We start from the raw sequence: 16,367 nt of genomic DNA, 5'->3' as shown, positions 1-16,367 counted from the left end.
CTCTCCCTTCTTGCTCTCCATTCCTCTTCCCTCACCCCTGCTCACAGAGTTGTTGGCTCAGTTCTGACCTATAACTGCCTTACATTGAAATAGCCCTCAACACACACTGGCTGTGCTGTCCAAGTAAAATGAACCTGGACGTTTTCCAACTTTTTGAATAAAATGTCCAAAAATCTATTTTCCCTTTTGGGCAGGATGTCAGGAGAGGTAGGTAGTTAACAGGAAGCCTGGGAATGAGAGAGATAATAATAAATGTGCTTAAATTCTGGTACATACCCCTACCTTCCCCAGAGAAAGAGGAGTATATTTAAGAGTTTTCTTTAAAGAAAGGAGTCTGATAATACACTAATGGTACAGCAAGTCTGTCCTTCAAAGAGTGGAAATGAATGAGACACGGGTATTTCCCATGGAATGATTCACTAGTTGTTCACACCAAAGGAAAAGTGCTGGAGAGAGAATAATGACCATAATTCATACTGAGACCTCTTTGAAGACAAGAACCTTATTTTTTCATCTTTGACTCTTCCATAACTTATAAATATTTGTTGTATAAATATTTGTTTAATCATTGAATGAGTTTTTATTCTCCTGGGCTTTGCTAAGCAGCACCAATGCTAAATTCTGTGTGTGTTTCAAGTGACTATATTAGAAGAGCTGTGGTATGTTCTGTGTGTGTGTGTGTGTATTAACATAGAGATAGAATGAATAAGGAAATAAAGGGACATGGATAGGTGTGCATTGCAGCACAAGTAATTTCAAGCAGAAAGCACCAAAAAAAAAAAAAAAAAGGATTATCATTGATTATTAACATATGTGCCTGTCAAAAGACAGAAAGGTACATTTATTCATTCAGTTATTCAGCAAGAATTCAGGAAGAAGTTACTTTGTGCCTTAGCCCTGAGGTAGGTATTATAAGTAATAGAAATATTAGTCAGATGTCTGGATGTCCCCACTGGTGATTTTCTGAAAATATGTCACACCCACCATTTTAAAGGACTCACCACCTCTGGTCATCTGCAAATAGAATCCACTCCCATTGAGCTCCTGACTGAGCAATCTACCATCCTGGTGCATAGCTCTGTGTCACTCATTTTCTCTTCCATAATTTCTCTGGAGCAAATACAGATAGATTGATAGACCATGGAAGAACAATTCCATGTTTTTCTTTAGTCCTTGATGTCATTATCCCACTAACTTGGAAGGCAGGATTCTTATACACTTCTCTCTGTATCTATTTTAGCCTGTGTCCCCTTAGAAGCAGATCTTGATTTTGAAGAACTCAATGCTGACAGTTTATTAGAATGTGAACCTAGAAAACTCTAGTAGAAGAGACAGGAAAGGGTAGGCAGTCAATAGAGTGTGAGATATCAAGTTACACCTTTGGGTAATGGGAGCTTCATCTTAATGGGATTTCTGATGGTCAGTGTAGAACACCCAACGTAGAGTTATCTCACCAGGAGTGAGGGATTTATACACCAGTTCCCAGCACTTACTGGTTGAGGGATGCTGCTGGGTAGAGTGGGTATCAATCTTTTGGCATTTCTGGCCTTCACAGGCACAGTGGGACCTGGCAGAGAAGGCACTAGCTGCCAAAAAAAGCCTTTAGGCAAAGAAATGAGATGCTGGGAGCTGGAAGTCAGGCTACATGAACATAGTGGTAAGGTCTGAGGATATAGAAATGAGCTCTGGTGACATCTGCATAATATCATTGGACAAGGACAGATCTTTACTTCCTTCACTTCCTATTTGTCACCCAGGGGTTACATCTCTAAAATATTATAGTTGTTTTCTGCATAATTTTGACTTGAAACTGTTTCCTTTGGAATTATTAATAGAATAGCAGCAGATAGGACTGAGTGAGCGTCTACCATGTGCCAGGCACTGTTCAAGGTGCTTTGCATGTATTCACTCATTTAATCTTTCCCCAAACCCAGAGCAGTAAATACTGTCACTGGCTCCATATGTACAGAGGAAGATGATGCAGTAACTTCCCCCAGATCTCACAGGTATCCTGGTGCCGAGGCCTGAGCTCCTTCACTCTTAAACTATTCAGCCTTGGCTTCCTTCTCACATTATTCTGTGAAGATTGAGATTTGGCATATTTGAATGAGCATGTGTAAGAAAGTGTGGTTCCCAAGTGAGGTCTTGGGGTGGGAGGTAAACAGGCGGCAAGGACATGGCTTAGGCAGAGAGTGGGAACCAAAACATAGCTAGGAATTGAATTGCAGCTAGGAATTGTTCTCTAGTGGGAAAATACATAGTAAAAAGTTCCTAGTGGGGCAGCGCCTGTGGCTCAGTCGGTAAGGCGCTGGCCCCATATACCGAGGGTGGCGGGTTCAAACCCGGCCCCGGCCAAACTGCAACCAAAAAATAGCCGGGCGTTGTGGCGGGCGCCTGTAGTCCCAGCTGCTCGGGAGGCTGAGGCAAGAGAATCGCTTAAGCCCAGGAGTTGGAGGTTGCTGTGAGCTGTGTGAGGCCACGGCACTCTACCGAGGGCCATAAGGTGAAACTCTGTCTCTACAAAAAAAAAAAAAAAAAGTTCCTAGTGACCTGTAACTGGCCTAGAGTTTATCACATACGATAAAACCTATGATATAACCTGTTATATAACCCCAACCTGTCAATCACCCCACAGGCAGGAAACACCCAATCCTGCCAGGAGAAAGGCGGGACAAACTAGAGAGTTTATGAAAGGCAACGTGTATTCCAAATCCGGGTCTTTCTCCACTTACGGAGACTGACCTGTTTCTCCTTTTCTGGAACATATTTTCACTTTATATAACTTTCTTCTTTACTTTCATTCTTTCTTTTATATAATGAACTGTGTAAAATTGCTTTGTGTCTGCTGTGATCACTCTGTCATCAGCTCGACTGGGGATCAGGACTCATTCTTGACTCCAGGAGCCAGATGACATCCAGACCAACCTGGCACCATGACCCTCTGAGAGGAATGGGGGCTCAGACTCACCCCGAGAGACTTTTATCCCTGAGACTTCTTCTCCTGTATTCACCACCTCCAATGTCTTCCCATCTCATCTAAGGGATAAAGATGTTCCATATGGTTGCCTCACAGAAAAGAGAGAGGTGTAGTTCTGCCATTTTGCTTTGTATTAATTGTAAGAGCCCCATATCCTGCTTCTTCCCTGACTCAGAGCCCCTAATGTGATTTCATCCGAGAGGAAACTTCTTGCCTTATCTCCTCCCTGGCTATGCTTAAGATAGGGAGGGATGGGGTGTCTTTTGTTGACATATTCTTTCTCAACCCAAGAGCCATTACCCTGAATTGGAGAAACACCATTCTAGGCTTATTCCCAGCATTTTATAGTTATTTTTCTATTTTTTATGCAGTAACTTGCAGATGGTGCTGTTCCCTGGCAAATATCTGATTTTCTCTCATTAGAGCCTTCTAAAAGATAGATGATAACATTATTTCCACTCAAACTGGTATCTTTACTCTATCCTTGGAAATATATGACCCCATTCCTCCTCATGTGACCCTGGAACTTGGCATGCACTGATTAAAAAAAAAAAAAACCTAGAGAGTAGAGACTCTTCTTTGTACTGTTATATAAATTAAGCAAGTTATAAATTTTTCATCAACACAGTTTTAGAGATGTAGGAAGATTATTATAAAAAACAAGGAAGATGAAGAATTGTTTGGCATCTCTCTGATTATACATGGTAGGACTTATTTTCTGTGGATTGAAACAACTCCCCTGGACACTTCCTGTGCTTTCATCTGTATACTGATTTATTTTTCTCTAAGTGAATTTAGGTAATGAGAAAGGTGCCTACTTGACATCTCCAGAGAATAAATTCTTCTAATTATCCACTAGAGAAGAAAAGCAGATGGGCAATAACAAAGCAAATACCTCCTACAATATTTTAGAGATGTGTCTCAAGTCTGAACTATATAGAAAACAACTAAAAATGAACAAATTACTCAGGCTAAGTGACTTAGGAAAATCCTGGCTCTTATAATAGTTGTGGCTTGGGGTACTTAAGAAGCAGAAGGGAAGCCAGTATGGCTGGAGTACAGAAAGCGAGGGGGAAAGTGGAGTGACATGAAGAGGCCATGTATGAGGTCTAACAATTGCAAACTTGTCAAACTGTCAGTTTGTCAGTTGTCAAACTGTCAACCTGGATGGACACAGGTTTCTAAAAGTGAACACCTGAAGTGGAACCACCACTGGTACGTCTAATGCTACTCATTAGACACCAGTAGCACCTTCTCCTCACCCTACAATTGTGACCACCAAAAATGTCTTCAGTCATTGACAAATATCTCCAAGGGGCAAAATTAACCAGATGAGAACCCTGGGCAGAAGAAACTTTGGATTCATCACTTGAGACCGTGTGGCCTGCCTATGTGTGTACTGTCTATTGCTGAATATGTTTTTAACCAAATTTATTTCTATTCTTTTTAGGGTTATTGCTTTCTTAATTTCTCAACTATATGATGCAAGTTAATTCATGAGTATTTATTTCATTTCAGTAAATACAGATATCATATCTTTTGATGGCTTCATAGGATTTGATTATGTAGATATACTATTAATACAAGGTATTTAACCAGTTCATTGTGTTATTTCCAATTTTTCATAATTATAAATGATGTTGTAATTAATGTATTTTTTAACTCAACAAAAATCTTTTCAGTGACTTCCATTTCTAGCAATTATCTTAGATGCTAATGAATAAGACACATAAACACATATATTGCCCCATTCAAGGAGAAGAATATATGTTAACAAATACAGTAAACATTACAGATTCTAAATAGATACATAATTAATAATTCAGTTAGTGATAAATGCCATGAAGGAAATAAATGGGTGAGACAAAACTGATGAGGCCACTTTAGATAGAATGGTCAGGGAAGATTTCTCTAGCTGAGAAAATTTGAGCAGAAGCCTGGAGGATAAGAATAAGTCAGTGTAAGTAAAGAGAAAAGCAAACACAAAGACCTGTGGGAGAGAAAGGGCTTGGCATGCTCAAGAAGCAGAAGGGAGACCAGTATGGCTGGAGCAGAGAAAGCAAGGAGGAAAGTGGAGTGACATGAAGAGGCCACATATGAGGTCTAACAATTAAGTTTCAATCTTGCTACTGTGCAGTATGTTGGCAGCACTGTACAAACAATTCAGTAAGGTTCATAACCATGATATACCAGTATCTCACAATTGTATTAGTGTTGATGTGTGGTGGGGTCTTTCTCGGTGGTATTCATTATTCGTGTGGGGGGGGTTGTGTGTGTGCCATTGTGGGAAAGTTGGAGCTTGAATTACGGAAATGAACAAACATTTATAAATATCTTGTTAAACTTAGCAAGAGTGGGAGTAAACATGTTAGTCCAAGTTATACTGATAGTGCCATGAAGAAAACAGCAGTGTAAAACCGGATTAAACTTTTTTCTAGGGGAAAGGAAGCATCACTGATGAAGAGAGATCAAGATGGGCAGTAAAGAGAAAAATCTGAAAAAACATTACAAAAATTAGTTGACTTGTGTGTCAAAATTGTCAGCTGACTGGGAGAAGCATAGTAGACCAAATAAACATCAATAGAGAAATGTTTAGGAAAATATTAACTGAAAATCTTGGCCAACAACTCACGGCTTTTGTATCACAACAATGCACCAGCTCACACAGCTTTGCCTGTGAGAGTTTTTAGCCATTAAACAGCTGTATCAGAACACCCTCCCCACTCACCTGCTCTGGCCACCAATGACTTTTTTCTTTACCTGAAGATAAAGGAAATATTAAAAGGAAGATAATTTGATGATATTCAGGACATTAAGAGTAATACTATGATAGCTTTGATAGGCATTCCAGAAAAAGAGTTCCAAAATTGCTTTGAAGGGTAAACTAGGCACGGGCCTTGATATATAGCATTCTAAGGGGAGTACTTTGAAGATGACTGTATTTAAGGTATGTAGCACTTTTTCTGGCTTGAGTTCATGAACTTAATTATCAGACCCTCAAAAAGCAAGAAGTGAAAAAGGCAGGGTCTTAAAGGCCATGATGGGGAAGAATTTAGAATTTATTCCAAAAACATTGGGAAGTCATTTAAGGTTTTAAGAAGGAAAGTGGCATAGTCTAGTTTATAATTTATAAGATTTCTCTGGCTAGAAAATGAACTCTTAATAGGGAAAATTTGAATTATAGAAGCCAGTGAAGGGCCTATTTGAATCACCCAATTAGGATTTCTTGGTAGAATGACATTAGTGCTAGCAGTGGAGACAAAGAGAAGTGAATAGATTCAAGTACAGGAGTCACCTCATTGAAGGACAGAATGGACAGGGAAGGAAAGAGGAAGTGTAAGGGATGATGTCTACTAGGTCTCAAACAACCAGGGGGGCAGCTTCTTACTGATATGGAGAAGACTGGGCAGGGATTCAGTTTGGCCCAGCTTGCTACAAAGAGTATCATTTTGAATGTATCAAGGCTGCTATGTTTATTAGGTAGCTGAGTAAAATTGCAAGTTGGATAGATGAACCTAGAGTTTAGGGAAGAGATATGAGCTAGCAAAATATAATCAGAAGCCACTGGCATCTACAAGGTACTTAAAGACATTAGACTCCAAGCACTTATGTGGAGAGAGAGCTTTGACAGAAGGGATGAGGACATAGGGCAGAGATGTGGAACCTTCCTGTATTTAGACATGTGGAGGTAGAATCAATGAAGAAGACCATGAAGAAACAACTGGAAAGATTGGAGAAACTGGAGGAATGTGGTGCCAAGAAAGTTGGGAAAATGACAGTACACTAATAGAAGGGAATGACCAGTGGAGTAATGAACACATTTCTGTGCCTTTATGCAAATTCCATAGGATAATTTCCTAAGTGTGAAATTCTTAATGGAAGACTATAAATGCATTAAAATTTTAATAGGTTCTACCAAGTTTTCTCCATAAAGCTTGAATTACTTTTCCACTAACAAAGTGCCATTGTTTGAGCTACAAATTAAATTATACAGTGTTTACTCTTTTGTGGTTGCCTTTGTTAAACATTATGTTTATGATATCCTCCATGTTATTGCACATATGATAACTTGTTTATTCTATTGTCTTTATATAACTCAACTCATTTTAACACTCAATAGTTGATGAATATGCGTATTCTTGTTAAGTTTATGCTATTACAAATAGTGCTGCTAATATTCTTACGCATATATTTTATTCAAAATATATATATACAAATTTGTTTGTTATGTATCCAGAAGTAAAATTTCTGGGTCATAGGGTGTGCTTATGTCCAAATTTATTAACTACCATTAAACTACTTGTCTATCAACAGTCCTACTTCCAGTTCCAATAGTTCCAGTTACTTTATACTCTTCTTAACACTCGACATTGTCAGTCTTTTTCATTTTCACTATTCTAGTAGACATAAAAAATCTCTTGTTATGGTTTCTCTTTGCATTTCTCTAATTACTAGTGAGGTTACATATCTCTGAGATATTTATTGGCCATTTACATATTGTCTTCTGAGATGTACCTGTGCAAATCTTTTGCACATTTTTCTACTGGGTTGGTTTATTCTTATTTTTCTTCTCGATTCATTAAAGTTGTGATTTGAGCGCTTTGTAAGTTTTGATGTTGAAAAAAATGTCTTCCAACTCTGTTCATTGCCTTTCACTCTGTTAATGTCTTTTGATGAAGAGAATTTTGTAATTTTAGTGTAGTCCAATTCTTCAAACTATTCCTTTATTGATAGTGGTTTTTACATCCTATTTAAAGCAAACTTTGTCTACCAAATTCTTAAAAACATTTCTCTATGTTTTCTTCTGGGAACTTAGGGTTTTGCCTTTCACATGAAGATTTGCAATTTGTCTTTCATATTTTAGGGTATGGTCTTGAAACAGAGGTCAAGATAACTTTTATCCTTTTATCCTTTGTGGATACTAATTGACATACCATCATTTATTAAAAAGACAATCATTCATTTTATTATGAATCAGATGATCATATATGTAGTTCTGTTTCTGGAAGCTATATTTTATTCTTCAGACTGTTCTTGCTGCCATACCACACTGTCTTAATTATGGTAACTTTACAATAAATCTTGATATCTGGGAGTGGAAGGCTTCCAGCTTAGATCTTTTTCTGGACTGTCTTGGTTATTTTGGGTTCTTTGCATTTTCATATACATTTTAGAGTTACATAGTCAATTTACACACACACATACACACACACTCTCTAGCTGGCATTTTTATTGTGATTGCACTGGGATCAATGTGGGGGAAAAACTAACACCAAGTCTTCCAATTCATGAACAAGATAATACTGTTTTATCAATAAAGCCTTTGGTCCAGGGCAGTTCTTGTTAGAAAACGGTAGCATTTTAGAAAATGCTAAATCTCTGATCTGTTTTGTTTTTATTTTATTTGCTTTAAATGGAAGGGACTATTTCCCAAGGATGAACTGATCACCAGGAAGGTATACTAGCAAAAATATCAATCAAGGTATCTTAAAGAATTGGCCTTTTAATGAACCAGTGAAAATTTGATACAAATCAGAAGAATCAGTCTGTAGCCCTTCTCATCTAGCTGGAAGCTACATATGAACATTTTCAGAAAAAGGGGCTTTTGTTTTTAAATTTTTTCCCTTTTTCCTGCCCAGCAACCTAATACATAGCTATGCTACCTACAGCTTTTTCCCAACATTACGCCCCATATATCTGGTATACCAAAGAAAACTTGGTGTTTCTCCAATGACACTCTTTATTAATAATGAAAAACAATGTTTCTTCTTATGAATCACTTCACCACTTTTGAAATGCTTCACTGACTAATAAAGCCAGTTTCTATGAAATAACTGTTTGTGTACAGTTTTAGTATTCTTCAAATGTTCTGGACACATGTTTTCTGTGTATATCCAGTACATGGTGCATGATTTAGTCATCAAATGTCATATTGAATATACATTCCAATTTGATTCACAAGAAATAGCTTAAGGAAGTTATTATAATTTCAGTTTACAATTTTTTTTGCTGAATCTGGCTGCATATCTATCTTAAGGTTCACTAGTAGGGAAAATTGTTGATATAAATGTTGTCCATGATTCAGTACTTAAAACAATTGTTCATAAACCCTGTCATTCATGATTAGATACCATCACAGTCTTTATAGCTCTGGTTTCAAATATTAATTCTTAGTGTGCCTCTATTCTATACCCAATATTGTCTAGATAATACTTCAGATAAATTCAAATTTCTCAATATTTACCCAGTTTTTTTCCTCCAGATTCTCCAGGTGTATTCTACATTTCTACTGCTTGGCTAAAATTCAAGATTTCTACCAAGCTAACAACAGAAATCCCAGAATTTGTGTACAAAACTTCCTGCTTCCAAGATTTCCTAGGTGGATATAAATCTCTTCTCCACAGGATTCACAAAACTCAATACAAATTTAATTATTCTTCACAACATGGCCAAAAGGCTAAAAACATGAGATGAAATTCAGACAAAAAAGCAAAAACCAAAACAAAAAACAATATAAACTAAACATTACCCTCAATACCAGTATATTCCCAAAGGTTAAAAATAAAGGCTTTTAAGTGATATTATGATTAATCCCTCATATTCTTGTGTGGCCTAAGAAATATTTGTCATTCATATATATTACAAAGCTAAACACTACCAAAGAGAATACAGGACAGTACTTCAGAAGACATCTGGCATTTAGAAAAACATATGTCCTGCTTTTAAAAGGACATTCTAAATAGATCCAACTAGTCAAATAAATTTTAACACATATAATTAAAAAAGAAATATGTAATTTATTCATTCTCACAAATACAATTTTGGAGGCAGATAGATTTGATAGTGTTAACTTCTCAAGATCCTCTTCTAATGTTCACAGGTGATTCTAAGTCATGTCTGCACAAGTGTCTAAAGCCATTGTTGACATCTGGCAAGTTGCCTCATGAATTTTCAGTTGAGTTTTTGGTTATTTTCCATGATTCCATGTAAACCAAGATGCTATGTGCAGCTGTTTGATCCAAGATCATCAGGTGGCCTCATGCTGTTTCCACGGGAACCAGAACCACAACCAGCAGACTGCAGGCTGCCATTTTTGGGTCTACTATAAAGAAGCTATTTTTCAGGTGGCGCCTGTGGCTCAAAGGAGTAGGGTGCCAGCCCAATATGCCAGAGGTTGTGGGTTCAAACCGAGCCCCGGCTAAAAACTACAAAAAAAAAGAAGAAGAAGAAGAAGAAGCTATTTTTCTAGTAGGGGTGTACCACACTCTGCAAATGTTATCCTTAAAACTGCCTGCTGTCTGAGAAAATGTTTTCACTCTTCTGAAAATTAAAGCATATTACAATTACAATCCATAAGCCCAGAAGCAGAAAGGAAATATTGTCATTATTTATTTAGTATTGATGAGATTTAGTTCTTGAAATATAACTCAGAGCATTATTCTCTTATCTAATGAGCTAAAAGCCACAAGCATTAGAAGTAGTAAAAATAGAGAACTCTCAGTAGAAGCAATTTAGTTCAAAAAAATTTATTGAGTAAGAAACACAATTTTTCTTGATAACCTTATCCAGTGCCCCTCTGTTATACTTTTTTATTTTATATTTTTAGTTAAAGTTAAGGAACTTTAACTAGCATATTTTAAACAAAGATTCAGAAAATATAAGGGCAGAAAGAACTTGTAGAAGGAAGGATTTTGACTTCAGAGATCACTGGGCCATGGATATATAATTGAAAGGACCTTGAGTCTTCAAGTTTATTCCCCTTTTTCCAAAAATGAAAAACTAAGCTGTATTAGGGGAGTCAGCTCTAAGTCATACTATTATTGATAGTTCACCCAGGACAATAAAGATCTGCTTCAGATATCCTGCATACGTGATCTCAGGAGTGCTGAGTATTCCTGAGTCATTGCCCGTAGTAGCTTTGGAACTCTGCTCCCCCAACATCACCATTATGCAATCCAGTACAGTTGTCTCTCCAGTATTCAGAAATAATATCTACTCCTTTAATAAATCATGTCCTCCATTATTCAGAAATGAGTTCTGCTATCTCATGTACCCTTGGGTTCCAAATGTTTGTTTATAAGTAGCTTGTTGCTTTCTGTGGGAAATGTATTCCCTTACTGTTTCCTATCTCTAAGTCATTAAACATGCCCACTCAAGAATGCTCTTTTCCCCTTTTTACTGAAGCATGCCTCTGTCTTATTTAATAATCTGTTTAAGACTTGTCAGTAACATAAATCCTCTAAAGGGTAATTCTTTCTCATTCCTCATGTCTCTTCACTTCAATGCTTCCTTCCTCTGTCCCTTATTCCTTTCTCCTTCTCTAAATAACATGTGTCCTTTCCTTAATTTAAATTTAAAACTACTATTTCATATGTTCATCAGTGAGATTTCTTTTAGCTGCAATTAATTAAAAGCTGAACAAACAGTGGCTTAGACCATATCTACTGTTTACATAAACAGGAGTCTGGAGGTAGGTCTGTGCCTGAGAGAGAGCAGATTGAATTAGATAGACCCAGAGATATTTCATAGGTTCTGTGATGGCAGAAACCAATCCGATTACTGTCAGTCTGGGCTGAGTTAGTAATTGAAAACACCTAGCTGAAGTGAAAGACGCGTAGGTAGAAGCCACCAGATCATGTCAGAACTGGGGATAACATATGCTGACTTATTAAGATAAACTATTGTAAAGGACTTTGCATCAACTGGGTCCCACAGAAATAATAAGCAACAAATTTGTTTCCTGTGAAAATCAGATGAAGTATTGGAAACAAGAGGCTAGGACTTCAATGAGTGGCTTTTATTCATCCATCACCCATAAAATTACTACCTGCTATTTTCCAGCCATTCTAGCCTCAGGAACTCAGGATATTGATGTTGAAAGACTGTCCTTGTCCTCAAACTCATACTCTGGTTAAGAAGGCAGACATATAAATAATTACAATTCTGTATGATGATTATTCTAACAGTTATAAAATGGTATGAAAACCACAGCAGACATTATTAATTTTGCCTGGAATTGTCAGAGAAGGCATAACTGAGGGGGTGACTTTTAAGCAGGGAAAGAGAAGGAATGCCAAAGATTAGAAAAACATACCAGGAGCAGGAATACAGTGGCATGAAATAACGCAGGATTTTTGTGCATGTAGGGGAAAAACGAGATGGTTTATGTAGCTAGAATGTGCTGAGCATATACAGCAAGCTTAGAGATGAGAAGTTGAAATTTAGCAAGATAGTTTGGTCAGCCTGAGGATTTTCAAGGTCAGACTAGAAAGTGACCAAAGGGTTAAGAGAACGGATGAGGATTCAGGTGAGCATAATTAAACCAACTAACAGTAGCTACAGATACACAGGAAAGTTTTATCAGATGAGGAAACTTAAGACTGTGAGAGCTGATAAATTCAAAGAGTAGGTTTAGGATAGTCTAGTGGTCATGTATGTGTGTTTAAATGATAGAACTCTAAAGTTTAAGTTTTCAAATTTTGATTAGTCTCAGGGAATAGAAGCTAGTATATGGGCTTTAAAGACAAAAGTAACTGGACTACAAGAGGTCTCGTAGCAGGCGAAGATACTTGAGGTATGGACTACATGGATTTTGAAATTGCTCTCAAGTTGTATTCCTCTTGAAGTAGATCCTGAAACAAACATGTGCATAGGAGTCTATCTAGCAGATGACTTCTACACTTCTGGCAGATGTGCTTTTCTAATAGTGTGTCATGAAGTCCATAAGTCCTAGGTTCACCATTGCTGTTCAATCAGCTGCTGTTAATTGATGTCAGGGGTCGATAGAGTTGCCCTTTTCAGAACTGCCAAGAACTGGTTTGAACCAGATGGCCTCAGAAGTACCATTCTCCCTGTTTGAGGTTCCTCTTCCTGGCCCCAGCTCTGCTTGGTCACTCTCCTGCTTTGGGCCTCAGTCACAGGGAGAAGGAGCCCACCCCATCAAGGAACATCATGGGGGCTGGGAGGGAACCTCATGTAGCCTCTTTTCTTGCTTCCATGTTTGAGGAGCAGATCTCTGCTTTGGTGAAGGAGTCTTGTAGAACTCTGGACCTCTGTATTTTATTGACTTTTCTTTAAATGTCTGTTTCTCATTCTTTATCTTCTTACCATTTGCAATTTTAAGCCACCAGTTCAAGATCATAGCTTTTAATATTATACTAGTGTATATGTATAATATCAGTACCAACTTACAATGGTGTCATGTTCTTTAATGTACTATTTATAAATTGGAATTTCACATATAAATCTAATTGTGTTTTTGAAATACTGTTTTTATCTACCAAAATTCACCAAATTTATCTATAAAAAATTCCTAAATGAAGCATTGTCATCATTTCTTAATTTCTCAACATCACAATATGTGTGGGAACATTTATGCTTATTATGTAAATATGGTTTATTATTTCATTAAAGTGTAAAATACAATACCTCACACTCTAGCTTCTACCGTGTTGATGGATGTCAGTGGATATATATTTATCACTTATATCCAAATCCTTTTGTCAACAACAAAAGCCAAAACAAAGAAAATTCTCTATTTTTATACCATAGGAAGGCATTATTAAACTTTCATTTCTCTTAAGATCACTGAAGTAAGAAATACACATTTACAATACAAAGCTTAGCAAGTTAAAGAAAGGAGAGGGGATCGTATTATTCCACGCTCTTGCTACCACTATAAGTAGCTGATGAAAGTTTCCTCATTTAAATGACTCATGTTATTTCTCAAAGTGGTAGCTATAGAACTACTGTACATACATTTATGGTTCAAATATTGCAAAGAAATACATAACTACACATTTGTAGCTCAAGAAGTACATTCTAGTTACCAAAGTGTATGTAATCTCTTGTTCTACATCAAGTGATTTGAATGCAAAATAATAATATATGTTCTGTTTTCTGTATTTGGTATTTGTTTACAGAAACAAGGTGGTGGAAGCAGTTGCTTCCTGTGGGATGCTTGCCAATTTGAACATTAATAATGTTTCCTTTGGGAAATGAAATAAAGAAAGAATACTTAAGCTGGAAAACTGAAATTCTGGGATAGTCTAAGGCCCATTCAATACTTCCAAAATACAAATCAAATTCTTGATCAAAGTTCTATGATAAATATCCTTAAATACCAATACCATATTCTTAGCCAGGTGTTGTGGCTCATGACTGTAATCCCACAACTCTGGGAGGCTGAGGCAGGACGATTCCTTAAGCTCAGGACTTCCATATCAGCCTAAGCAAGAGCAAAAACCTCTCACTACTAAAAATAGAAAAATTAGTTGGGCATTTTGGCAAGCACTGATAGTCCCAGCTATTTGGGAGGCTGAGGCAGGAGGATCACTTGAACTCAGGAGGCTGAGGTTGCTGTGAGCTAGGCAGACACCATGGCACTCTAGCGTGGGCAACAGAGTGAGACTCTGCCTCAAAAAACAAACAAACAGACAAGCAAAAAACCAAATAGCATATTTTTTACTATCAATCCTGTCCCCTAGAACTTATAGTTCCTGTCTGTGGTTCTGCTTCAGGAATAAAGCTATTCCTTTAATTCACCTGCCAGTCATAATAAATAATGTGTGGTCCACTCTCATTTTAATCTTTAAGTTAAATGAAAACTCTTTAAAATAACTGGTGTGAAAATACGGGATTGCAAACCCTGCACAGGGGGGCATCCAGATTGTTTTTTTAGGAGACACAGAGCCCAGCTTTGCTCTGAAGTCATACTCAGCTACTTCGGTGCTCACAGCTTTACATCAGCTGTAGGAGGAGGCTGTCAGCAGTCCTATAGCTCACTTGAGGGTACTGCTTATCTGAACACCAGTTTAGAAGAAAATATTCTCTCTCTACCTCCTAGCTTCATCTTCGACCTATGACTTCTTGAGACTGAGGATTACTTGTTAATCATTAATAACCAAAGTGTAGCCATATATTAATAATAGGTGTAGCTAAAATGTTACCATAACAGGTTAGACATTTCATCACGTGCAGTGAGGTGTCATATTTCTCCTATTTTTAGAAGCCAAATCTTAGGAGAGGAAAACAAAAACTTATAGTAAATTCAAGGAGGATCTTGGACAAAGCAGTCCTATTTCCATTCTCTCATTCACCAACTGGCATACCTGGATTGATTCAGGCGTTCTCACCCTCAACACTATCGGCATTTGGGGCCAGATAATTGTTTGTTGTGAAGGGGTGTCCTGCACACTGTGAGATGCTTAGCAGTCTGTCTAGCCTTTGCTCTCTAGAGTCCAGTAGCTTTTCCAGGTTGTGACAATCAAAAACGTCTCCAGATATTGCTAATGTCTCCACGGTAGTAAATCACCCATGATTGAGAATCACTGCATTAATAGTAAGGTAGAAAGGAGCTACTTTCTTCACATAAGTAATAAAACACAGAACTCCTGCTGGAAATAAACTCACGTAGCAGAAAATGGATTGGCCTTTTTATTAGTTGCCTTAAAATTCCTCAGGCCATGTTCTAGATTGCCGCTTAAATGTTGACAGTGAAGTCCATTTTCTCTCTAAAAAAAAAACAGCCACTGAGATGTTATATGACGTGGTCCTCCATAATCATCAAGTCTGAGAATATTATAAATACTACTACATTAGCTAATAATCTATAAATAGACAGTCAAAACCAATTTTTGTGTAGGACCTATTTAATGTGTTTAAGAAATTCTAAATAAATACCTTGCTTTAGAGCCTCTACTTAGTATTTCTCAATGAAGGTGGAAATCCATCAACCACAGAACTAATCTAATTAAACAACACTTTTTTTTTTTTTTTTTTTTTAAAAGAAGCAGGATCTGGACATTAGTTTGTCATTTTGCTAAACAGTCTCAGCAGGCTCAAATGCTGCAGCATCTATTGTCTCAGCCTGCCAATTGTGCTTGCCAGTTAAGGTCACTTCAATGTGAATAGAAAGGGGAGGAACTGTGCCATGGACATTTAAGACAGTATTTTTTTCACAGTCATTTTCCATGCATCTTCCCTGTGCCTCCCACCTCCCCCCAGTATTCAAACATATGCTCAGTACTTTCAGGAAGGAAGGAAAGCTACCCAGGAGGTGTAAAATGAGCATGAATCAAATGTTTTGTCAGCTGGAGTTCTAGCCAGCAACCAATTTTCACGAACTCTTGTACGTTATTCAAATTATCATAATATTATTCAAATAATCATAACACAGCATTGGGTCTTTGACCTATTAATTATCCTTTCATCCATTCCCTCCCTGCTGCCGAGTTAATTAGTCAGATGGCAGGGTCTCTGCTTTATGTACATTATCTCAATCACAGAAAGCCACAAAGTTGTGTCAAGAACTGCAGTGTTAGAGTCATCCTCTTCCGTCCTAATAATCATGTATGCAAATTATTTTTAAATCTTTTCCTTCTTGCTAATA

Source organism: Nycticebus coucang, chromosome 7 (genome assembly GCF_027406575.1).
Source record: "Nycticebus coucang isolate mNycCou1 chromosome 7, mNycCou1.pri, whole genome shotgun sequence".
In the NCBI taxonomy this organism is placed as follows: Eukaryota; Metazoa; Chordata; class Mammalia; order Primates; family Lorisidae; genus Nycticebus; species Nycticebus coucang.
Note: the sequence above shows the minus strand (reverse complement) of the source record.